Raw genomic sequence first — 25,950 nt, 5'->3', positions numbered from 1 at the left:
CATAACATTTTTCTATCACTTTTAAAAAGCTCAGGGTGCAGTTCACAAAATTCATCGGGACACCCAAACTTCCCCTCTGGCCTTTATACTTTTGACTCCAAGTCAGAACAGCAGGAAAACAAGCATTATGTGAATTCAAGTCATGCTGTAAAGACCCAGACCCTTAACAAATTCCCTAGATATGGCCTTAGGCAGAGTTTCATGTGACTATATGGGCTGGTTTCCCCCTATTGCAGGGGAACTTTAATGAGTCAAAGTCTTTGTCAGTGTCTATCTTTTCTTACTGTCCCCCCTGTCTGTTTGTCAGCAGTATTTTTGCACTATGCTTGTGACACTTGTTCAAAATTGCTGTAAAGTACAGCAGGGCAGTTATTTTACCTATCAATCAAACCTGTGACATTTTTTGTGTGGTAAGCTGGAGGGGATAGCGGTATCAACAGTATCTGGTCTACTCCCCTTTCTCCTAACTCCTGCATTTCCCCCTACATTTTGGTTTCAGTCACTTCTTTCTAACATTTTGCTCTATGCAAATTTTACTAAAACACCCCAACCTAAACCTATCAGTGTGGAATAGCTTGCAGGAACTTTTGGGGGATCTTCAGCACAGATTTTCATGTGGCCATTCTCCTCTCTTGGTACAAACAAGCTCTCCCCAGTACACATCAGACAGAAGGACACATGATTTCATCCTGGAGTCTTGTCTGCAGAGAAGAGTGAAAGAATGAAGGTATCCAGACTTGAAGACCCGTGCGTTGCAGAGGTAGAATTTCCAAATCTTTCAATTTCCAAAGCAGTTAGGTTTGCAAAACTCATCCCAGAAGATATCTTTTTAAAACACATTTTCCTTCCTGATCAGTTCTGCAGAGTCCAGATGATGATGTGTTTCACTCTGTCATGCATGTCTAAGGAGATGTCCTCCAAACCTGTGCGAGACAAGTGGTCTTGCTGCATTGCCCTCAGTCACAAGCAGAAGGCAAAACTGGGAGTGAAAAGTGTTTTAGGACTCATCTCTAGAATGTTTTACAGAAGATAGTAAACTGTAAGAAGTAAAACACACACTAAATCATTGTTCTAGAAGTTAACTGTCACCAGACAAAATAATAGGAGATAAATATTATGGAGTTTTAAAGTTAGCTTTAAAGTTAAAATAATTAACCAGAACAGTGGGAATAGCAGTTAGTCCATCTATTCTGTAATGGGAAAAAATAAAAAAGAATCTAGGGAAAAAAACCTGGGAACCAAAGTGTTTTTTAAAAATTAATTTCTACAAGGAACATTTAGCTTATAAAGAGATAAATTACAGGTATGTGCTTAATGTGTGTTTATGGTTTAGCCCCTAGGAGTCAGAAGGAAGAAAATATTATCTCTGTTTTTTCCATCTTTCTACCTACGCTGTGTTAGAATGAACAGGTGGGGCTGGTTCACTGGGAAGTGGCTGTACAGAAAACCTCAACATCTGCAGGCCTACCACAAAGCTGTCTGATGAAGGAAAACACCAGGATCCCTGTAGTAGCCATTGCCTGAGTGAGAAGCTGTGGGAAGGAGATGACCCACAACCAAGCAAGGCTTAAAGTATTTTTACAGAGAGGCTCTTGGTTTTGTCCAAAGCTGATAGAAATTCCAGAGAAACTCCATCTCTATGTTTTGGCTGTTTAACAATGTGCCTAGGGTAGTGCACATGCACTAAAGATGAGCACAGCTGGTGTGGTTGGCCTGTACACCACAGCATAGCAGACGTTTTGCTCTTGCATGGTTGCAGGGCTGGTGGCTAAATCTGCACACGAAGGGGCTTGTGGTGCATCAGTACTGTTTTCCTAAGATGCCCACAACACCCCTGGCCATGGCTTCACCTGGGTAATACACTCCACAGCTGCACTGGTGGGGGGAGGAGGGCATTTCCAAAATGCTGTGCCCTGAAGATTGGGCAACATTGTCAGTGTCTTTGCTCCATATCCACCTCCTGTCCCACTGGCTCTGGGTGGAATCCTTGTGCTGTGCCTCCTTCCAGATCAAAATCCAGCACCAGGAAAGCCAGAGAAAGCCTTGTTGTCTCAACCCTACACCAAAGCTTGCACCACCTCCCAGTAGCGACCAGCTTGGCTCACTCCTCACTTGCTTCACACTGAGCTCTTCCGCTTCTCTCCAGCTCTCTCTTCCACCAGCACTGATGTGCTCCCTCACTCAGGGCCAAGCACGGTGGGCAGTGAACTGACACCATTCCCACCTGCACCTGGACTGTGTAGCTGTCCTCAGGTAACCAAAGGACTTGTTTTATTTATCAGGTCAGGACTTGGAGGAGGAAGAGAGGTCATTGTTGGAGAAAACAGGCACCTAATTACACTGTCAGCAGGCACAGAGGTAGCATATGTTGTTGACCACTGGCTGTATTAAAGAAATAAAACTCAAAATAGATCATTAATATGAACTCTCCTTGCCAAAGAAAACAAAGCCACTGTCCTAATAAAGCCCAGAAACAAAGGGAAGACTGCATGCATGGCATGCTGTTGGACCTTGCATGGACCAGAAGAGACATAACAAACAGGATCAACTTTGTGTGCAGAGGGAGGGTGCCTGGGTGGTGAGAATCCAAAAGGCGAAGGCAATGGAAATGGGACAGTGCATGGGGCTTGTCCAAAAACACTCAGATGCTGCATACGTGATATTCTCTGTACACATGGTATATGCAAGAAGAGCTTCCTGTGACTATTAAGAAGAAATCATGGCATATCCTGAAGTGACCAGTCCCCAGATGGACAACTGAGCCCAGTTGTCTACTTCCACTTACATCACACACCTGAGAGTCACAGACATCTCCCAGGGGATCACCACCACTCTTCGCTATTGGAGATGCCACAAGCCCTGGGAAGCTGTAGCCTCTTTTAGATCTGGATTACCCCATTACCAGCCAATCTGGGGAGGACAGGGCCTAGTTTCATGTCACAAATGGCATGGTTCCTCAAAGTCTTTTCTCTTCTGAAAATGTGTATCTTGCCTAGTAGTATGCCTGAGACCAAACATGTGTCTCCCCTGATGTCTCACAAGGGCTGATCTTCTCACTGGTGCCATGGTAAAGACTGCTCTATCCCTGTCCATCCTGTTTCACAAAATTTCAAGGGACTTGGTATCTGTGAGACCACTGTCAAATTTTGGTAAGATTGATCAAGAGACTCAAGTGCTCAGAAGTGCAACTCACTGACAGGCAGCACGATCACGTGTGCCTTGTGTCCTAGCAAACCATGCTAAAGCCCAGCATATTAAGGCATTGCCTCCAAAATGCACAGTCTGCATCAGGAGCAGTCCAGAGATTCTTTGCCTGCAACAACTCATCAGTACCCCCTCACCCTGATTTTCAACAACCAAAAATCAGGTAGCTTCGAGTTTCAAGTCAGCAGAGAGTGGCTGTTCAGGCTTACAGTGTTGCCCCAAACACTGTAATGCCAAAGGCACGTTCTTAAAACCTGCAAGAAGAGAGGGGCCATGCCATTGCACTCCATGTAGATGGAGCATGGCTAAAATGGTAGGGACTCAAATATTCAAGGCCTGCATGCAAAGGCTGCAAAGCTGATGGGGATGGTCACGCTCTTGCTGGTTTTGTGGGCAGACATGGTCATGAATCCAAGGGGTGTGCTGAATTGTAGCTGGAGGCTGCATCATCTCTCATGGAGCAACAAGTTTGTTCTTACCATCTTTAGAATGTGCAAAGGAGAAAGTGAAGGTTTATCCAGGCTCTGAGCAATTAATTATGCCACAGGGATGTGCATGTGGCTGCAGGCACTTGAAAAATAAGTGGGCAGATATTGATTTGGGTGCATTCTATAAGGCTTCCGGGTTTTTGAACTGTTGAACTGAGAGGCAGGTAGGTACACAAACAGCAGTATATTTAACTTACTGCTGATTATGTAGTCACACAAACACACCAGTTCTGCAGCTACACGTATAAATTGAGCCACTGTCCACAGCTAAGATTCATGGCTCTGTATATATCTTACTCACTGTCACCTTTATGGAGGCAAAGGTTTGTACAAGGAAAGACAGAAAGTAAGTAGGGAAAACCTGGGTGAAATGCACTGTGGGGCAGCAGGAGGTTAATTTTGGTGCTGCAGATAGAAAATCTGATGTATAAATGTATTTTAATGTACATATTAGGCTTAGTGTCAGTGATACAGCTAATTCCAGATTCTGACTTCCAAATATATTAAAGTCTGAGAAGTTTTAAAGCAGAAAGACAGACAAGTTGTTAGTTCTAGAATATAACAACATAATTGTGGAGATCTGTGCCAATTTACAGAACATAAACAATGTATTTTAACCCAAAACATGAAGGAGAAATGGAATATTTGTGAGGATAGTAAGAATATTCCAAATATTTCTTATTTCTAAAGAAATCCTATCCTACAGCTCTTTCCTGGCCCTATAGAATGAGAGTGAAATGAGAGTTGTGTACATAACCCCTTTCAGCTGTTCTTAAATTCCAGTCTAAATACCTTATCCACTAATATTTTCCCAGGCCCGCTGATCTGAATGAGAACTTAAAACTAGAGTGAAGACAATGAGATAGAACCCAAATCTGGTTACACTGTTGTGACACTAATATAATTCCTTTGGGGGGAAGGGGATTAGAGTTGTTTAATGCCCTGATTTTATAGGTTTGTGCAAAATACATCATCAGTTTAGCTGGAGACATCTGGACTCTCCCTGTTAGATGAATAAAGGCTTTTTTTATGATTCTCAAAGGAAATAAGAAGTTCACTAGTGGGTGAATAAAACATGGAATAAATTTAAAATACTCAAGAGGGAAATAAAAGCACTGCATAAAATTAAAACAAAAATATGTTAAATTCTTGATAAAGAAAAATAACAGAATGTAACACATGTCAAAGGCTATGCAGCTATGAGTAATGACAAAAGTTGATATTAAACATTACAGAACCCTGATTAATTTTGTAATAGTGTATAAATCTGTGAATGTACAACTTCAAAAAGAAGATTTAAATGTCCTTCTCTAAGCAGCTTAGCAGAGCTCCATTTTTAAAATCTTCATTATTGTTTCTTGCTAATTTATTTTTACCAGACTCTTCTACTATCTTCTGTGCACTCTGGTTATGAGGTGTTAAAAGGATTTCATGAGCATGGATTTCAAGAGCAGTTGATCTTTTCCACACATTCTTGTTCCAGGAAACAAAAGCTTCATTGCTGACTTAAAATAAACTCAAAACTGAATGACATAGCTTATCCTTTGCAAAACACTTGGGGAGAAGATGCAGGCAAACAGCTCTGTCTACTGCTGCTAACTTGTAGCTAGTCTAGGGTGGATAAAAAAGAAATCAGAGTTATGGCAGATTCACCACTTCAGCAACAATGCTGCCCTCACTTCAGGATTATTTTGAGATCATGATGCCCACCAGCACTAGTCGGTTGCTTGACCAAGAATGTCAGAAAACAAAATAATTTCATTCTTGAAGAGTAAAACTTAAATCCCAGACGCCCTTGTTCGAAAGCGTGATGCCACTTGCACTTCTCCAATTGCTGTAATCCCATGATCTAGAAGAACCAGTTCCACTAGGTCCAGGTTTTTATACCTGACTTCACAGCATGGAACACTGTTTCCCACAGCATATTGCAATGACTCTCTTGGTGCACATGTGGCCTGAAGGGCTGCTCCACATCTGTCTGTACCTGGCTCTCACAGCTTGGTGCTGGGCCTCTGTCACCTTGCATATGCACCATGAACCCAATGCTTGACAATGGGATACTGACCCTGGCCAGAACAACAGTACAGTACTGAGGTAGACCTTTGAAATTTTCTGCTGGTTACTGAATCTGTAAAATCAGGCTTGCAAAAGTGGTACTGGATTTATGACACACACCATCTCCACAAACTGCTGGTCCATTTGGTCCCTACCAAAATGATCCAGATCTGGCATACGTGAAATACAAGGAGAGGTGGAGGGCAATGGAATGGATTAATCTGGAAAAGCAGAAGCCAAAGGGACATCTAATCCCAGCCTACAGCTTGGGTGGTAATTACCAAGATAACAGCCAAACTCCCCTCAGCAGGCTCAGGTGGTGTAACAGAGGCAATGGCCACAGTTGCAGCTTGGGATGTTCAGGTTGGGCATTGGAAAAACTTTTTCCCTGGATGATCCCCAGTCATTGGCAAGACGGGGGATCACCATCTTTGGAGGGTTTCAAAACTCACATAGGTAAAACCACAGCTGCCCTGATCTAGCACTTGGTGAGAACCCTGCTCCTAGCAGATCCCCTCTGACCAGTATTTCGGTGAGTCTGTAACTCTGTGAATAACTGTCTCTTGTTCTATTCAACAAATAACATTTGTATCACTTTCTCCAAAACTGTCTAACACCATGTATTGGGTATCATGTGGCAAGGTTTTGGTAGTGGGAGGGATGCAGGGGTGGCTTTTGTGAGCAGATGCCAGAAGCTGCCCCCATGTTGGAGCCACTTCCAGCCAGCTCCAGGATGGACCCACAGCTGGCCAAAGCTGAGCCTATCAGCAACGGTGGCAGCACCTCTGTGATAACATATCTAAGAAAGGGTAACAAATGCTGAGCAACAGCAGTTAGGAGAGAGGAGTGAGAAAATGTGAGAGAAACAGCCCTGCAGACACCAAGGTCAGTGAAGAAGGAGGAGGAGGAGGTGCTCCAAGACGCTGGAGCAGAGATTTCCCTGCAGCCTATGGAGATGACCATGGTGAGGCAGGTTTTTCCCCTGCAGCCAATGGAGGTCCACGGTGGAGCAGATCTCCACCTGCAGCCCTTGGCAGACCCCACATTGGAGTGGGTGGATGTGCCCTGAAGGAAGCTGTGACCTGTGGAGAGCCCAAACTGGAGCAGGCTTCTGGCAGGAACCACGGCCCATGGAGAGAAGCCCACACAGGAGCAGGTTTTCTGGCAGGACCCGTGACCCCGCTGGGGACCTATGCTGGAGCAGTCTGTTCCTGAAGGACTGCACCCCGTGGGAAGGACCCATGCTGGAGCAACCCATGCTGGAGCAGTTCATGAAGAACTGCAGCCTGTGGGAAGGACCCACGTTGGAGAAAGTCATGAAGGACTGTATCCCATGGGTTACACACTAGATCAGGAGACCCCATGCTGAAGCAAGGGAAGAGTGTGAGGAGGAAGGAGTGGCAGAGACCAGGTGTTGTGAACTGCCCGCAACACCCACTCCCCATCACCCTGTGCCACACAGGAGGAGGAGGTAGAGAATTCAGGAGTGAAGTTGAGCCCAGGAAGAAGGGAGAGGTGGGGGGAAGGTGTTTTTAGATTTGTTCTTGTTTCTTATTATCTTGCTCTGCTTAACTGGCAATAAACTAAATTAGTTTTCCCCAAGTTGAGTCTGTTTTGCCTGTGATGGTAATTAGTAAGTGATCTCCCTGTCCTTATCTCAACCCAGGAGCTTTTCATCCCTGTCCTATTTTCTCCTCCTGTCCTGTTGAGGAGGTGGAGTGATAGAGCAGCTTGGTGGGCACCTGGCAGCCAGCTAAGGTCACCACACACCATTTTTCTCAAATCATCTAAGCAATGATCAGAATTCAGTTTAATTTACAATTTATTTCTTTGATGGCCAAGTCAGTGTGAACCAGTTTTTAGCCTGACCCAACTCGCACGTTCCTTTCCCATCTTGTAATTTACTCTTTCTTTGGTTGTGTCTGTACAACTACTCTTGGGAAACTCCTTGCCTGCAAACAATCTGGAGGCAGGTGAAAGCACCTTCAGCACTAGAGAAAATGTCACACCCTGTACCCTCAGAACAGATACTCCCAAACTGAACTCCTCTTGAAAGTTACTACTTTTCTTTTCAGTTCTGAAGAAGAGTTTGTGCACCCCAAACTGGGTCTGTTTCTTCTGATAACATTAGCTAGTCTGAGAGAATATATTTCCTTTCCATATAAAAATTGATCTCTTCAACAAGCTCTTCCTATGATTCTAAAAGCTAGAATCCTAGAATATCTTCAACATGTTAATCAACAGCTCACAGGAAAGAAAATAGCATGGGGTTGCAATAACCTTCCAGTCTGATCAGAGAACAGGAAGAATTAATTTTTTCCTTTCCATCTAAAGACTATATGACTGAATCTGACAACTTCTTGCTGAATTGAAGCATATCACTTCAGAAGAGGTCTGATCCAAGATTTCAAGTGATGGAGACCTTCCTCGTTCCTAAGAAAGTCACTGCAATATTTAGTAATCCACCTCAAAACCAAAAAATGCTAATTTCTTGAACTCTCTTCTGTGAGTTGATCAGACTCACATTGCAAGATGCTTCCCATATCTGTAAGCCTCTGCAGCCCCCAGGTTTTAAAAGTGAAGGCAAACCCAATTTTTCATTCTCTCAACTATTTTCTTTTTGAACTGCATGTAGTCATGTAGCTAAGACTTTTCACACTGGGGCAATATACTACAGTTTCCTGACTTCACTTTCTTTTCTGCTGAGATTAATGTACAGATAAGAAAAGAGATGTGGAAGGAATCTGAAAGCACCTGTGTGTGAATTCTGGGGATAATCCCTGTGAGCCTTTAGCATAGCCTGGAGCAGGAGAAAGCAGAGCTGCTTTCAGCATGGCAGTGCTGGATGGCATAAGCTGAGAGTTTGCCATTTAATAAAAATTAACTCTATTATTAATTAGCACATAAATCCCTTAAAAGTTTTATTATTTCATCAATAATTCACCCAGTTTCCATAGACTCAGATTCTCTGTCTCACTGTGGGATTGCAGACTCTCTCCCTCTTTTTCTTTCTCTCTTTCTTTCTTTCTTTCTGCCTGCCTGCCTGCCTGCCTCCCTTCTCCTGTCCCTCTCCCTGAAATTTGCTTCTCATGGTTGGCTCAGTTGCCCTCCCTAAGTAGTCGGAAGGTATCACTGACTGTCAAAAAGATGACAATTGAGCTTTATTTCTGAAATTGGTTTGGAAACACCTCATCACATTCATGAACATTCGGGAAGGAAGGGATAGCAACAGCACACAAAATTGAGTAGTACACATAACAGTGGAACAAAACAGGTAATGTTGATTAGGATGGAACAAAGGGGATTGAGGAAAAAAACAGACTCATAAATAATTTTTGACAAAAGTTTTCATTTGCCAAGCAGAGGAAGCCTTGCACAGCCAAATGATGCTTTTAAATGGATGGATGGGATTGAAAGGGCAAATTCTGGAAACAAAAGAGATCTGGATGAAATAAAACTTGAAGAGCTCTGTGTAAGGGTACCTGTGTGTTCACAGCTCCCACCCCAAGGTTTATTGGCTGCAGAAACACTAAGACAATACCCATCACTTGGAAAAGGCTGAAACAGATTATAGGATGGAGCAAGAGTTTACAAGGTGCTGCTATAGATGTGTAGTCTGGAAAAAGAAGACGACAGCAGTACCACCTTCTTTGGGAAACCTTTCAGCAGTGCCACAGAGTGTGAATGGGCCTCCATTCTAAAGGGAAATGGAGCATATATTATAGGTGAGTTGGTAGCAAACAATATATTGGGAAGATACATTTTGGGAAATTACTGGGAAATGGAGGGAAAGAACAACTTGATTTGTGGATTAGGGCTATGTTGAACATTTGATCTAGCCAACAGTTGGACCTCTGTGAGACCAAGACAGTGGAGCAGGCCTTTTGAGACTGGTGAGCTTTCAACAGATTCCAATTCAAAGCTGAGAGAGCTTCACTTATCCACAGATTCGGGCTCTGGGAAGGATCCCTTGGTCTAGGACAGAAGCATCTTGATCATGTTGGTGTCCTGTTCCTCCAGAAATCATAAGAGTAGACAAATAGGCTGTCCTCATGACTCTCAGGCTGGGACAAGAGTCTCCTGACCCTGCCAAATTTGCACAGATATATCCAAAAGAAAAAAAATTCTGCTAATTCCAAGGGTAGAAATTCTGGAAAGGTGTGTTTCTATTCTTTGATAGGCTCAGTGGGCTGAGAATAAAACTGTAATGGCAGTTAACATATCTGGGATGTGTGCAAGCAGGTCACAACTTAGGAAGCTCTCACCGGCCTGTGAAACAAGGAATGGCAGCAAGGATGTCAGTAGTGTCCAGGGGGAAATCTGCACTTGGCTCATGTTCTGCACCAGCCACTCAGGAGCAACACCTGCACATCCAATGGCTGTGGAATATCAGATTTTAAAAGATATCAAGATGCCAAAAGAAAAGTCCCTAATGGGGTGTCAGGTAGGTTTAAGCTTGCCTGCCCACTTGGGCTTCACAGACACTGTTCATGTCTGTAGCACATTATACACTACAGGTAGGTAAATGTTATTGCTGCTTGGCCAGGCTGCATCACCCATGGGCAGAGAGAAAATCCATGTCTCTCTGCACTAGCCTGAGTGGCTCTTGGTCCTCAGGGAAGTTCCTGCTCTGTTTCCAGACCTGGGACTCCTCAGCTGATGGCCCAAAAGTCCTGCCGTGGCTTGCAAAGCCCTGTCATCCTGTATCAAACAGAGCACGGCATTTCACCCAGCCTGCTCAGAGCAGAGGGGACGTCCCCTCCCCATGGAGCAGACAAGCGGTGGCCCAGGCTAGTGAAACTGGAACATATCTTTGAAAAGGATATCTGCTCTGACGCCAAGAAGGCAGCTCTTCCAGGGGCTGTGCTTAGCTCGCCAGACACCCAGCTCTAACTATTTGCTCACAACAGAGCTTTTCTTTGCCTCCTGATCAGTTAACCAGAGCAGCAGCAGCATCTGCCCATGAAGCATGCTCAGAGCATCTGGCTTTGGGAGCATACCATGCTGTGAAGACAGGAGATCCAGGATGAAAAAAACCCAGCTGCGTATAGCTGAGAGAACCATCACTATTTTTCCCTGACTTTGGCCTGCTACAGACAGGAGACTTCTTGTTTAAATTCTGACCTAACAAAGTCACTCTGAGAGTTGTTTATCAAAAGGGAATTTTTCAGGGGGAATTTATTTTTCAGTGACAGGAAGATGCCATTGCATGCCCAGCCAAATTCATTTGGAAAGGCTCATTTGCTATAAACCAGAGCATCTTCTTCTCTACCATAGACAGAAAAGTCTGTTCCAGAAGCAAACTGGAGCTTTTTCTCTCTTTTGCACTACAGCTACTCTCCTGACAGCCATGCTTAAGCTCATTAGCTAGACAATCTGAATTTCAGGGCAGAAATAAAAGTCAGAAGAGAAGCTAGAAGAAGTCTGAGTTCAGCACAGTAAAATCCATGGTTTTAGGGATCACCAACAAATAAAAGATTAAAATTCATCTTGTGGATTCAGGAGAAGTGTATGTGGGAATTTCCCTTCCTGTCCTGCAAAGCATTTTGTCATTCTTACAGGAAAGATAAGATCCGGGAGATACAGAGCTCTCTTAAAGAATTGTTTTTAATGTATAAACCCTTCCCTTGGCTGATAATTAACAGCAGCTACATTATTTCTGTAGTAGTGCTAGAAGATGATGCTGTATACTGGAGCAGGAATCCCCTCATTTTAAAGAGCTTGTAAATGATTTAGGGAGACACATAAAGTAGCATCATTCCCAGTGATGTGCTCTGCATGTGAATGTGTGTATATGTGAATATATATCTATACGTGTGTGTGCGTGCTGTTATCAACTGCTGTCCTGCAAGATAAGTAAACAAGGACCAGTGGCAAAGCAAGACTCCAGGCAGGGTTCACATGAAGGGCTGTACTGGAAGAAGCCCATTGTGCTCAGTGCAGCAGGTTGGGATTGGTTTTCCCCATGAGTTGTTTCACAGTGAGGGCATATTTCCCGGGGCACTTCTGCAGCCATCCACAACTTCACTGCACAGCACAGGGAGCGTACGTACAAATCCTATCAGAAGCTTAGCTTCTAGCACCATCATGTTGAAATCTGCCCATGCTCAAAGGAAGACCTACACTGGGGTAGCTGGAGTCAGCCTTTTTGGTTGTTGGCAAAGGGCATTTTTCTGGAAATGTTTTGGAAAGAAGATGTGGTGCAGAGCCCCACCTTACCGCAGCAACTCTGTAGGGCTGGCATGAAAACAGAGCCAGAACTGTCGTATAAAACTTCCACTGATAAGTTAATGGTACACCACTGGTAGTTTTCAATGTTCTATAAGAAGGAGGTGTCCTCTGAGCATTTTTTAATGAGGAAAGTGAGTTTTAGAGGGAAACATGTTCATCAACAGGGTATGCATATGCACTTGTGTCGTGGTTTGAGCCCAGAGGGCAACTGAGCATCATGCAGCTGTTCACTCACTCCTTTCCCCTCAGGAATGGGAAAGAGAAAATAAAGCAAACAGCTTGGGAATTGAGATAAGGACAGGGAGGGATGACTCACCCATTACAGTCATTGGCAAAACACAGATACGTTGGGAGAAGAAAAAAGAACATCACTATTTCAAACACTAACAAAACCAACACTTAACAGACAGAGTGGGACAGTGAGAAACATTATCACATCTTAAAAATACCTTCTCCCCACCCCTCCCTTATTCCCGGGCTCAGTTTGTTCCCAATCTCTCTACCTCCTCTCCTCCAGTGATGCAGGGGGAGAGGGGATGGGGGCGTGCGGTCAGTCCGCCGCTCCTTCCTCCTCGGTGGGAGGACTCCTCGCCTTCTCCCCTACTCCAGCGTGGTGTCCCTCTCACAGGAGGCAGTCCTCCACGAACTTTCTCTGACGTGAGTTCTTCCCATGGGATGCATTCTTCCCGAGATCCTCCAGCATGGGTCTGTCCCATGTGCTGCAGTCCTCCCAGCACCAAACTACAATAGTGGGGGCTTCTTCCCATATAGTCCTGACCTTCTTTGGGTGCAGCCATCTGCTCCAGCATGGGGTCTTCCACAGGATGCAGGTCAGCATCTGCTCCACCAGTGACCTCCATGGGTGGGAGAAAGGCAGCCCTGCCATCTCATCACGGGATACAGGGTGAGGTCTCTGCTCCAGCACACATCCCCCCCTTCCTCCACCTCCTTTCTTCCACTGACCTTGGTGTTGGCATAGGTGTCCTCCTTACAACTCCTCCTCACAACTCCAACTCCTCCTCCCAGATTCCCCTTCTTAAATATGTTATCGCAGAGGCACAGCCACTGTTGCTAATTGGCTTGGCCTTGGCCAGAGGTGGGTTTGGCTTGGAGCCAGGGGAGCTTTGAGAAGCTTCTCACAGGGGGCCACTGCTGTAGCCCCCTCCCCCGCTACTGAAAACCCCACCACACAAACCCAATACAACATATAAGCATATATCTAAGATGGACAGGGATGTATAGTTAATGTCAATACACAGGGCTGCCTCTGCTGACTGCAAACTCTGGCATCAGCTTGGCAAGTGTGGGAAAGTGGCTGCTGCCTGAGATTATTGGGAGTTAACTGCTTGCTTCACACAGAGCATAGCTACACTTAATAGAAGTTGGAGGTCTTTTTATGGAGAAAGAAATGGTCAGTTTTATGTGTCCCTGAAGGGACGGGTGAGGATGTGGTGAAGCCTCTGATACTGCATGGCTCTTCTTTGGACAGTGCTGGGCCAAAGGTACTGACAGTTGCTTTGTACTATTGAATTATTCAGGAGTCTTTCACAGACTACTGCAAGTAAGGGAGAGTGGGAGGTCCGGGAAGAAGTTTAGGAAGAAATGCTCAGTGTTCAAGGAAGAAGTTAAGCATAAGCCAGATTTTCACAGGACTTCAGGCCAGTAAATGGTGGCAGAATGTTCTGACGGATGCATAGACTATACAGACAAGGCAGTTTCACCCTGTCACTGAAAATCTTTGCAAGTGAAACTTTATAAAAATTAATAACCTTACCCATAAATTAATCAAACCAAAGTAACAAGGTGGGAAAGACCAAGTTAAACATTGGTAAGATCAACTGAAAACCATATGTTGTATTGCAGCATTTATGTGACACCTGTGATAGTGTTGTGGGGCTGTTCAGCTACCTCTGAAGAGATGACATTTATTTATTAATATAGCAGAGCTTCCTCTACACAGGCTGCAGCCATGGGACCTATAGAAAAACCGAGGTTAAATTGCTCGTGTTTTTTCTTCCAGATGAGTGAAAGAAGTAATAGTAACATACCAAAGTGACATTTGACCTGCTACCCAGACAAAGGCTTAGAATTGATGTCCCCAAGAGCTTTTCAGAGGTGTTTTCTTGTTCCGTTTCCCAAGAGCTCACAATGCTTTTAAGGCCCAACAGCTCTCAGAGCTGCTGGGACTGTACTTGTGTAGAGACAGTGAAGAGGAAACACAGTGCTGTGGCCTCCAAAAAAACATCTTTCCCAGCAGCAGCTCATCATCTTTCCTCCTTGAGAGGTATCCAATTCAGGCAGCTGCATATACCGCAGAGTGGCTCACAATTAAGACAACCCCGCCTCAAAAGGTCCTAAGAGATACAGTTCAGCAAGACAGCTGGCTGCACTGAATAGCCTAGAATATTACCTCAGCAGGATGTTTTTGTTCCTTTTGAAATACAGAGTGCTTTTCAAGGACAGAAGGCAGATATTTAATGGTAAATCGTATGTCAAAGACAAGCTACAAGCAAAACACACAATACATAAAGGATGACCCTATCCATTTGTCAGGATGTCTGCTCTCTCCCAGAGGAGACCAGGAAATCTATTTGGGGTTTTTTGCACTCTTTCTTTCCTCTACTAGGGTTTTTTGCTTCCCCTTTTTTCTGCTCTACTGCTCCCAGAAGTGGCAAGGTTTAAGAAAAGCTGGCTTTAGGGACATTTCTGGTCATCAGGACAGTGAGTTGACATCGGAGAAGGCAAAACATTTGTTATATTTTCTCTGAGGCCCTCAGGAAAGCATCAGCTCTGTGTTGCCGGTGGCAAAATTGTAGCCTGAGAGTGTAGGTGCCAGCAGTCTGGCAGGGAGCTGAAAACTTCAATGTTTTTAGCTGGTCTGGGATGTGCAGGGCATGTTCACACAAAATTTCAGTTTTGATGAACTACAGATATATAGGCAGTAAACACACCATCCAAAAGTTCTTAACCAGCACTAATTGTAATAAGGTTTCTTTTCCTTAAACATCTGGGTTTGTTTAGACAGACCATGAAGGAAACTCACCCTATGACAGTGTTCCTGTTGTATAAATGTCCTTCTCATTACCCAGATGACAAGAAGTGTCAGAAATTTTGCTGTTGCTCAGTAAGCCACAGAACTCCATTCATGTTTAATTTCTTTTTTTTTTTTTACTTTTCAAATTGAAGTTCAGAGTCTCTACAAACTCCTGCCCTGATTATTGCTGGCTGTGAGCCACAGCACACTTTGCTCAACTTTCCATAAAGTTCAAATCATGAGCAATCCAACAGCTTCCTAGAGTATCTTGCATGAAAGGAAGATGGATCTACCAATTGAGAAGAGGGAGTAAACTTGTGATCCTCTCTGAAGCACCTTAACCAGCTCTAAAAACTGTCTACTTTGTTAACCTGCCTCCATGTTAGCCCAAGAAATAGGGCTGAGTTCAAGGAACAGCTCAGGCAAGTTCAGCAGGGACTACATAGTTGCTGTGGTTTGAGCCCAGAGGACAACTGAGCACCACGCAGCTGCTCACTGCCCCCTTCCCCACCAGAGCTGGGAAGGAGAAAATGAAGAAAAAGGTTCAGGAATTGAGATAAGGCCAGGGAGGGATGATTCACCCATTAATGGTCACAGGCAAAAGACAGACTTGTTAGTGGAAGAAAAAGAACATAAATTTGATTCAGACAGTAACAACAGCAACACTTAACAGACAGAGCGGGACAGTGAGAAGCATTACCACATTCTAAAAACACCTTCTCTCCACCCTCACTTCTTCCAGGGCTCAGCTTTGCTCTTGATTTCTCTACCTCCTTCCCCCCAGCAATGCAGGGGGCAGGGGATGGGGGACACAGTCAGTCTCACCGCTTCTTCCTCCTCAAGGTGGGGGGGAACTCCTTGCATTCTTCCCCTGCTTCAGCATAGGGTCCCTCTCACAGGAGACAGTTCTCCATGAACTTTCTCTGATGTGAGTCCTTCCCACAGGCCACAGTGCTTCCCAAGCTGCTGCAGCATGGGTCACCCCCACGTGTTGCAGTCCTCCCAGCACCAAACTACAATAGTGGGGGCTTCTTCCCATAAAGTCCTGACCTTCTTCGAGTGCAGCCACCTGCTCCGGTGTGGGGTTTTCCATGGGCTGCAGGTCAGCATCTGCTCCACCAGTGACATCCATGGGTGCAAGGGCACAGCCTGCCCTCTCACCACGGGCTGCAGGAGGGTGCTCTCTTCTCTGGCACACTTCCCCCCCCTTCCTCTCCTTCCTTCCACTTGACCTCGTCATTTTCACAGATGTTTTCCTTCCTCACAACTACAACTCCTCCTCTCAGGTTCCCCTTCTTAGATACATTATCACTGAGGCACAGACACTGTCACTAATTGACTCAGCCTTGACCAGAGGTGGGTCTGACTTAGAGCTGGGGAAGCTTCGAGAAGTTTCTCAGAGGGGCCACCTCTGTAGCCCCTTCCCCACTACCAAAACCATGCCACACGCACAAATGTAACACAATAGTTTTTAGAGATTCCCCAGCCAAGATAAAATCTTGGTACTGCTCAAGGAAAATACAGCATGCTGAATTCAATAGCCTGAGAGATGCAAGGCTGCTGCAGCTCCATGACCCAAGGTCCAAACAACAGTGAGCCTAAAAAAGTTTTCCCAGTAGGCACATGCACACAGAGCACTTTTATATATCACATATATATTTATTTACATGGCCAGCCACAGAGATTACAAACAGACATTCACATCAACACAAAGAGCACCAGCAGCCTCATCTCAATCCCTTCTCTAGCTGAGCAGAATGAAGGTTCCTTAATGAGAACATACATGCAAATATACCAGGTGGATCCCTCCAGTATCTGAGCTCAGACACCTGGTCTGCCCAGTAGCTGTCCCTAGATCCAAGTCTCCCCAGTTGCTGGGACCATATGACCCCCTGAGACTGTAGCCCTGTTCCAGCTGCTGGTACAGACCATCATGCACATGCAGCTGGTCAGGACACCCTTGATCCCACGACCAACCCCGCTGTGCTCTTGCCCCTAGAGACACACTGGTGCTTTCACACCCAGAGCTGACCCTCAAAGACGGCCCCCATCCCTTGCTCCCAGGCCATGTCACCTGCTTACTGGCTGGTCTGGCTTGGCCCCAGCTAGCAATCACACCCTTGCACACCCACACTCACGCCTGTCACACTCCGACCCACGGTCAACTTCAGCTGCTGCACTCACACCCCCATACACACATGTGCGCACAGAAAACAGAGTCCATCACCTAGGAAAGAGTTAGAAAGCAAGTTTATAAGAAGATAGGACAGACAGCAGCAACTGGTTGCAGAGCACAGCCAGACAAGTGTACTGACTGTTTACAAGTGACTGGCCCTTCTATCCCCTTACCCCTTTATTTTCCCATTCTTGTTCCTCCCCAAATCACCTAAACTGCCCTCTCCTTTTCTCCCTTTGTTTTCCTCCCCTAAGCATCCCATAGTAAGTCGCATGCAATTCCAAAAGTGTCTTTTCTTGCATTCCATAATGTGCCCCACATCCTAGGCAGTGACTACCCTCTTCGTGTGAAAGGTAATCTGGAGAGCTGCTCCCAATGACTTACAGCGATAGGTTTCACCCCTGGACAGCAGAACTGATGACGAAGACACTTCAATCCTTGGGGATTTTCTGGCATCCTGCAATGTATTTGGGACCAGCCACGTGTTTGGAGCAGTGTTGCAGTGCACTGCTGGTGCTCCCCAGGCTCACACCGCTTGTGCTGAAATGGTAAAAGGTGTGCACTCCCTTGCTGCCTCTCTCACCACAGCATGGGCACCACAGCACCTCATCCATCACGCGTCGGCAGTGCTGCCAGCATTAGCCCATCTCTCCCGACCTATGAACTTGATGCACCTGGCCCTATTTAGGATAATTCTTGCTAATAGGAGATGAATATGTCTGTCCTGCTTGGAGTCAGGCATTGCAAACACCAGACTTAAGCGCCCCATACAGCGTATATTCCCATCTCCCTACATCCTAAATTGTATGTGCTGCTGGGTCTCACTGCATTGTTTTCCTCTGCAAAACCACCCAGGTAAAAACCATCTACCTATAAAACAGTTATATCACAGTCCAGGATGTCTGTTGCTTTTATTCCAGGAATTTGTGGTGCTCTTGCCTCACTTGCATGAATGAGACCCACCAGTGGGGTTCCTGTGGCAGACACATTGCTATTTCTCTGGCCACAAAATTATAAAGGTGCTTTTCAGGCACTCTGAGTGTTTCAGTGCTGTTGGGGCACACAATACTGAAGAACAATGGTGCAGCCACAGGGGAAAAGCAAAGCTGATCAGATAGCCTGACAAAAGAAAATTGAAGGCTTCATTTTCAAAGAATGACTGTTTCATAGCTGCAATTCCTTATTCTTATGTTTGATGTTAATATGTGATGTCCAGTTATTTCTCACGACAACAGCTCTCCAGAAAAAAAAAAATCTTGCTCTCTACTCCCTTACTAAATTTCACTGGAGATAAAACATAGCTCCTCTACAAAGTTTGCTTCTCTGGCACAGAATTTTTTTGGTTTGTTTTTAAAAAGAGCTGAACAGGGATTTTGTTGAATTAACTGGCTTTCTCATAATAAAAGCCTTGAGTAGCTCTAATTGTATACTTGGCTTTGTTTACAACGATTATATCAGCTTCTCTTTTCTCTGTAATTTGTTTCCCAGTGTTTTTATCCAGCACACATTTATGTAATTTTTTTTTTTCAAATGGGCTGATTGTTCCCCAAATGCCTGAATTGTCACTGTGCCAATTCCTTGACTCAGGATGCTGTGAGCTGTACTGCTGTCCTTCTCGCATCCCTCAGCAAAAAATGGAGAAGCAGAGGTGTACCTTTTTTCAGAGATCTGAGTGGCAGGTTGGAAACAGCATAAGAAATGCAGAAGATGGATTTCCCACATTTTGTGCCATGCTACAGGAGCGATAGCCCATTATTTTCTGTTGAGAAGAAAACTTCTCAAACTCTGAGAGAGGGTTTCCATGAGTGGAAACCACTGGATACAACTTTATGTTTCTGTTAAAAGACCATCATTGTGGCATTGCTTTTAGCTAGAAATATGTCTAAAAATATGAGAGCAACACTGGTTTCTTTATCTTGGCATTTCCCTTTTCTGATATATTCATGTTGATGGGTTAAGCTTGAATATCTAGATGTTATTTGAGCATGTAGCTAATTATATGATATAGTGTCTATATAGGGAGGGGACATCTGTAGATACAGATACTTAATTATATGATTTTTTGGAAGGGGGGAGAAATGAGAATAAAGATATTTTACTTTCATTTTCCAATCATAAGAAAACCATAAGCCCATATTTTAATCCTAGTGGTCTGGAGAGTGTCAGTTTGACTAGAAGAATTAAATATGATGTGTGTATTTCTGTCCTGAAGTTCAAGACTCTAGGAACACTGGAGGCATGAGCTTTGAATCAGCTCCTTGTACAATAGATGTCTTAACAGCACAAATAACTATCAAAGACTGAGACAGGAGTAGGAAAAAAATTCTCTATGAATCAAGCAGTGGATAACCTTCAACAGCCCAGGCCAAAACTAGTATCTCAGTATTCAGCTTACTTGAATTTCTGGGGTTTCTCATGTCTTCGGTTCCCTCCCTTTGTTCCCTCCTCCATGTCATGCTTTTCCCCTGGTCACTTGCTTTCTTTTCCGTGCATTTGATTTTGTGAACACTGAAGTCAGTGTAAGCCCTTGCACTGGCCGAGACATCCTTGGACCTTCATATGCAGGCTGTGTGTGTGCACCTTGCTCCTACCAGAGACCCTGCTCCAGGTGCCCTTGATGGTGGCTCTTGAAGCAGATCTGTCTCACCTGCCTTGTTTTGACACTGGCCATACATAACATACAGAATTCAGGTTTTGAGTTGACCTCCAGTGTTTTTAATAATGTGGAAAGAATGCCTTAAGCAACAATCTGGTTTGAGTAACAGGTCCCTTGAAGAGCACATTCAGCAGCCACTCTCATATATCCCACTTTCTCAGGCCTTAGAAAAGTAATTGCCCTCCTTCAAAATCCAGGTGCCTTTGAAGTCCCACAAAACATAGTAGCTGGTGAGCACAGCCACATGAACAAGACCTGAGGTACACAGTCTATCTTCACTTTTTTTTTTCTACAAAGTTTTTCAAATTTGGTGTGAAAACTTGCCATATCTTGAACACAAAAGCCATGGAATGCTGAAGAGCTTTCAGCACATTCAGTGCTTTTCTCTGTGAAACCAAAATTATCCTACAGTGCCTTTGGCTAGCCCAGTGCCAAAGTGGGTCTGCCTCTCCATCCCCATGAGGCAACCCTAGCTCTCTTTATCAGACATGATGTTCCTGACATCTTGTGCTGTCCAAGAAGACACAAAGAACAATTAATGGCCCTTCTGCAGAGAAAGAGCAGATTTTTATGAATGTAAGGCTTTCACCATATGCCTCTTTAGTCTTTTCTTTTCTAAACTGAACCACCCCTGTACAATTCTTGCACAGATTGTTGTTCTCCAAGACACAAAATCAGCATAACACCTTGATACCTCCCTGCAGTTTCACAAAATGCTCTTCACCAATTTTTAACTCTGTAATAAATGCAACAGGTGGTCTTTGGAAGCAAGTATTTCTCCTTGTCTTTGTTCCATGTCCTGTTATCCCCAGATCTGGGTGCCTGTCCAGCCCAGAGGACACTGAACAAGCAAGAACTAGGTTGAAGTCTCCTCTCCTGCACAAGACAGAGCCTCATTCTCCTAGGTACAACTCTCATCCATGACTCAGACTAAAATGTGCTGCAAGCCAGCTCCTGGCCTTGAGCTGGAAATGGGAGAAATGGGATATAAATCACACCAGATGGTTGGGGATTGATGAAACTCTGACAATCCTTAAGGATCTGAAGATTCTCTAAGGATATCAGCTAATGTTCCTCTGGGTCATTGACTCCTCTTCCAAACCTGGTTCTGCTTATGCCATATATCTCCTCTTTCCCCTTCAGCAGAACATCTTTTTACCTGATGAAGTTCAGAAGCCCCTGCCACAAAGCCTTGCAGATCATGAGCTGCCCTAAAACTTTAAACTGGAGATATGTGGTTCATGGGGAAAGCTCAGAGGAAACTCCCTGTGACTCCTGCCTTTTGAGATAACACCTTACGTGTTTAAACACTTCCAGACCCCCTACATAATGAGTTCATTTCCTCATGCAGACACATGTATGTGATTTTGGGTGATGCACAGACACATGTCACAGTATATTGGAGGGCAAGACAGGCTTGAAGCTGGATTTGTAGACCTGGGTGAAAATCACAGACTGGAAAATGGCTGAGGGACTGAACAGCTTTTCTCTCCTTAGCGTGGTAAGGTGACATTTCTGCCTGTGAACCCAAGGATTCACTACATGAAAAAGTCCCAGAATTGTAGTTGAGCAAGCTGATATTGCTGTGAAAGGTGCTTACATCTAGAGATTGCCCCAGGAAGTGTCAATACCAGCCTGAATTCTCATGGTAGAAAAAAAAAAGGACAAATAATCACTCATTTTCTGGAGAAAATGATAGGCAATAAAAATACTTCCAGGTTTCACAGTACACTATAAAAGCAGACAGATAAAAAAATACATGCTATTAATCTGTCAAGCAGTTCGTGTTACAGCAGGGAGAAAACAGGAGCTAGGACCTCCAGTACTTTGGGAGAAATGGCAAACATGAACAGCAGAAACTTCAATTATCCTGTAGCTTGCATGAAATTTATGGGACTTTGTCAACTACACTAAACACAGGAAAGGACTGAATGAGCAAAGCTAGGCACAGGGATTGCAGCTTAATTCAACTCCAAGCTGTGTCTTAGCCTTAAGATATTTATGTAGGTTTACCTCTTCACATACCTCTTCTTCTTCTCCTGTGAACAAGTTATCCATCTGTATTTCCTGCTTTTAGCTTTCCTGGCCAGGCTGCAATCACAGTAGAAATTTCCATGTCAGAAGGAAACTCAGAAGTAGTGAAGTATGCAAACAGGGGAAAAGAACAGTAATTCATAGATTTATTTTTAAGTTCAACAGTTAATTTTTACTTTTTTGGTAACAATTCTATTTCCAATTTACCTGATCCCAAAACTTATATGGCAGCAGAAATACTAGAATCTAAGAGGAAAAAGAATTGTGGATGTTTTTAAAGGAAAAACTATTCAACTACTATGTTTTGTCAGCCTGGCCACAGTCACATTGTTAGCTGGGGATCAAGGCAGTGATGTATGTGTCTTTTTTCTTTCTCAGCCAGGCTGGGAGGTGATCAGAGGGGAACCTTTGGGAGCAGTTGGGTTCCCCCATGCAAAGATTCAGAGCTCTGAGCTCAGATGTCAAGGGAGCACTGCCAAGAACAGATTCCAGTAGGACAGCAGAGCAATTTAGAAGTTGGTACCTCTAATTAGCCAGCACATATTTCTCTGTAGGGCAGACGGGCTGGAGACTCTGCTAGTTCACACAGATATGCTGGCTGTTCTTATTTGGGTACCCACTTGTCATGTAAGCCTCAGCCTGCTGATCTTAGCTTCAGCCCTGTGCCTCAAAGCTACTGCACTCAAAGGATTTAGTTTCAGTGTGGTGCTGGGAAGGATATACTTGGCTGTTCAGGGCTGAACTCACTGAGGAGGGAGAAGAGGAACCAAAGTGAAGATTGGGAAGGACACAAGCTCACCCATCAGCTGCAAAAGATGCCCCTTCAGCCTCTGTAGTGCTCACAAGGCAGAGGATTTTCATCCTTCATTGCTAGAAACTACCTTTACTCCTTGCCATTTGTGTTTCACCTTCATTCTAACTCTCCTGCTGACCTCATACCCACAAGGGAAGAGCAAGCCCTTCATACAATCCTCTTTCTAGAAGACACTGCAATTTCACTTCATTGCCAGTTTCTGTTGTGTTATTTATCTCTCTCTGCTGATGCATTCATATGGCCAAGGCAACATGCAAACAGAGCAGCATTAACCTGCTCTCCTCTCTGCATAGTGGTGTGCCTGGGTGCAAACCACCATGCTTTGTACTGAGCAGAGTGACAGTGCTGAACAGCGGGACTCACTGGCTCTGCCGTACATACTGAAACACAGATGACCCTAAGAAGGGAAAATAAATTGAAGTTGGCATTTTCCAGACAAAGTGTCCGTTTGAAAGAGGGCTCTGTTTTATATTTCACCTTCCACTCAACCAAGATTGTTCTGCAATCTGCAGAGCAAAGGCTAACCCTCTGCAAGGTACTGCAGTAATGAGCCTCCTTTCCAAGTAAGCTCTGGAAAAATCACTCACCTCTTCAGCCAACAGATGAGAAACAGTCATCCAGTCCCCAGGAAGTTGCAACATGCAGTTCTGTCCACAACATCCTAAAAGCCAAGGACTGTAGAGAAACACTGGAGAGGAGCACCAAGACCACTGGATGATCCAATTTGACTGCTATGTGAATGACTACTCTGCTGATATCAGTGACTCTCACACAAGCATGTGCCTTGCATGGTACATAAACACTATTATGAGACTGGACAGCCCACCTTGTCAAGATCCGATGCTGTTTTATGCTGCCCTGACAGCTTCCTGGCTTTGTCTTCTTCGTATTTTCATTTTAGAGCATGTTCACATTAATAGCAGTGGCTGAGATGTGTGTTCGCATTATGAATGAAAATCTGCTCTCCAGAAAACTAATCAAGCAATACATTCTTGCCTGAAGCATTTTAATGGAAGAAAAACTTCATGTGCATGTTACTAAATATCACCTCCTTACAGTTGCATACTCTTTCCATTAATAACTTTTCTAATACTCAGCCATGCTGATAAATGTAATTTTTCACTACAATGAGAAAGTAGGGACATTTTGGATAGGTCTTGGTCTGTTTCACATGGCTACAAAATACACTGAAAAACAAAATAGGGAATTCCCAGGCTCGCATCCTCACATCTGCAAACCTACATCCTGATTACCAGTCAGAGAAATATATAGTGATACAGTGATGCTGTCCCCAAAGAAGCTTATGATCTAGGGGACCTGAATATCGTTTTCTGGTGTGAGTAGAAATTAATTGATCTCTTCTTACCAACACCAGCCTAAGCTGCTTGCTTAGCAGGGTAGCTTTATTTATAACCATTCTGTTATTTGCAATGTGCTGAAAGACAGGAAAAGTGTAAGAGTGAAATACTTAATTCCCTCTACTGAAACACTGATTTTGTTGCACCCCTTCTTGTCAGGAATGGGAGAGTTCATTCACCCCGCCACAGCCAACAAGCTACACATCTTTCTAATCGTGGATATGATTTCTTCTTTCTTCCACGTAAGGAGAGAAGTGGTCCTTGGCTCTGACAGATAGGCACTGAACAGAAGTATGAGCTATGACCCACAGCATCCCATCCTCTCCCTAGCCCTTGGCTCACTCCCAGCCTGTGGACACAGACCAGAGCTAACCCAGGAGGTATTGACAGGGATAAATTTAGAGAAGCAACGTGCGGCAGGATGCAGTAGTGTTCCTGATACCTGAAATCTAACTCAGCAGCTGCAGTACAACAATGCTGCTTTTCCCTATTCCCATGTACAAAGCTGTACACCTCCCACCCCCTGAGCAGGTGAATCCATCCAACTGAGATACCACCTTGGTGCACAAGATGGGTGGAAAACTAGCTGGCCAGTCAGGCTCAAAGTGTGAGCAGTGTAAGTAGATACCCACCCAGCTATGAGTAGCCTTTAGGAAGACAAAATAACTACCTAAGCAGCAGGATTTGATCTGTCAGGAGGAATGCTGGATGCCAAGTCAAACAGAGATAAGTACAGAGATCATATCCATGTGCAGAGGAGCTTTGCATGGCCCTGTCTGCCACAGCCCCGAATGTGTCAGCAGCATTTTCCCCTTCAGCCAGCCCAGCCTCCCCCTGCTTCTGTCTGGGGGACTGCCACAGAACTGAGCCCAGGAAGAGCAGAGGGGTCACTGATCCCTGCCCCACTCCCTCCCCTCTTTGCTCGGCAGAGCCAGTTGAACTCTGCAAACACAAGAGAATTAGCAGCTCCCAATAGGTCAATGCACTTTTTCTTCCAGTAGTCAATGGCCTAAAATAAAATATTGCAGCTGTTGGTACCATATGGGATGGGAAATTACAATAATGCTTTCTAGAACACCTATGTTGTAGATTTGGTTGTAGCATACAGCTACACTACAACTTTGCCAACCCATAGATTAGAAATTATGGTTTTACTCTTACAGATGACACCCTCCCACCTTCTGGTGGATGTGTCTGCACTAGAAAAATATAAATGTATAGCTCAAAAATAAATTCTTAATAAGGAGTTGAAAAGTTGTTTTAGCTTTTTTAATGCAGCCTGTATATTAACAAAAACAGAGTCTGAGTAAAGAAAATAGAATCTGAGTAAAGTAAACAGCGGAGGAGACTGCCTGGAGACACTACCTGAGCAAACAAACAAAGCTCAGGAACTGAATGAATGAGACAGTGCCATATGGTCATGGCACTTACATATCTTATGGACAAAACCGGCAAATTCAAAGAAGTCTTTACATACTGAGCTCTGAGCTACTCTGTGTTTGTCATGGGGTTAAAAAATGGTGAAACTGGAACTACAGAGTGGGGAGAGGAACTTCAGTTCATCTTCCCAAGTCCTTCATTGTCACAGTCTGGTGCTTCTGTAGCGTTGGCAGATGGCCTAGAGCAAAATACTTCACAAGGAAGAACGTACTGTGGATCAATCCACAAAGGCACACCTGACATTAAAAATATCCTAATCTGTTAATTGCTTAGAACCATTTTAAACTTCACTTTGGGGCACAAAAAGAGATGTTTGATTGAGTTGTAGTGAAACTCATCATCCCTCTCACAGTCTGTCTACAGTTAATCACTACAGACATTTTGCATGGCATGATGTAGGAAACCTGCTTAAAGCTCTGTCTGAAAGGAAGTGTTTCAGCACTTGTAGAAACTATTTTCT

General features: G+C 44.4%; 1 long non-coding RNA gene across 2 annotated transcripts in view; it reads right to left on the bottom strand.

Moving 5' to 3' along the window:
- Nucleotides 1–23,400, bottom strand: part of LOC141941466 (uncharacterized) — a 37,868-nt gene extending 14,468 nt beyond the window's left edge. The window contains exons 1-2 of one of the 2 annotated variants that reach the window (XR_012628335.1): nucleotides 23,280–23,400; nucleotides 21,858–21,935 (exon numbers count right to left, since the gene is read on the bottom strand). This is a non-coding gene — a long non-coding RNA (uncharacterized LOC141941466). The remainder of the gene's footprint in view (nucleotides 1–21,857; nucleotides 21,936–23,279) is intronic. The other variant, XR_012628334.1, reaches the window with a different exon arrangement.
- Between the last annotated feature and the right edge of the window lie 2,550 nt (nucleotides 23,401–25,950).

Source organism: Strix uralensis, chromosome 3 (assembly GCF_047716275.1).
Source record: "Strix uralensis isolate ZFMK-TIS-50842 chromosome 3, bStrUra1, whole genome shotgun sequence".
NCBI classification, from domain to species: Eukaryota; Metazoa; Chordata; class Aves; order Strigiformes; family Strigidae; genus Strix; species Strix uralensis.
This window is presented reverse-complemented; position numbering and strand designations above follow the sequence as displayed.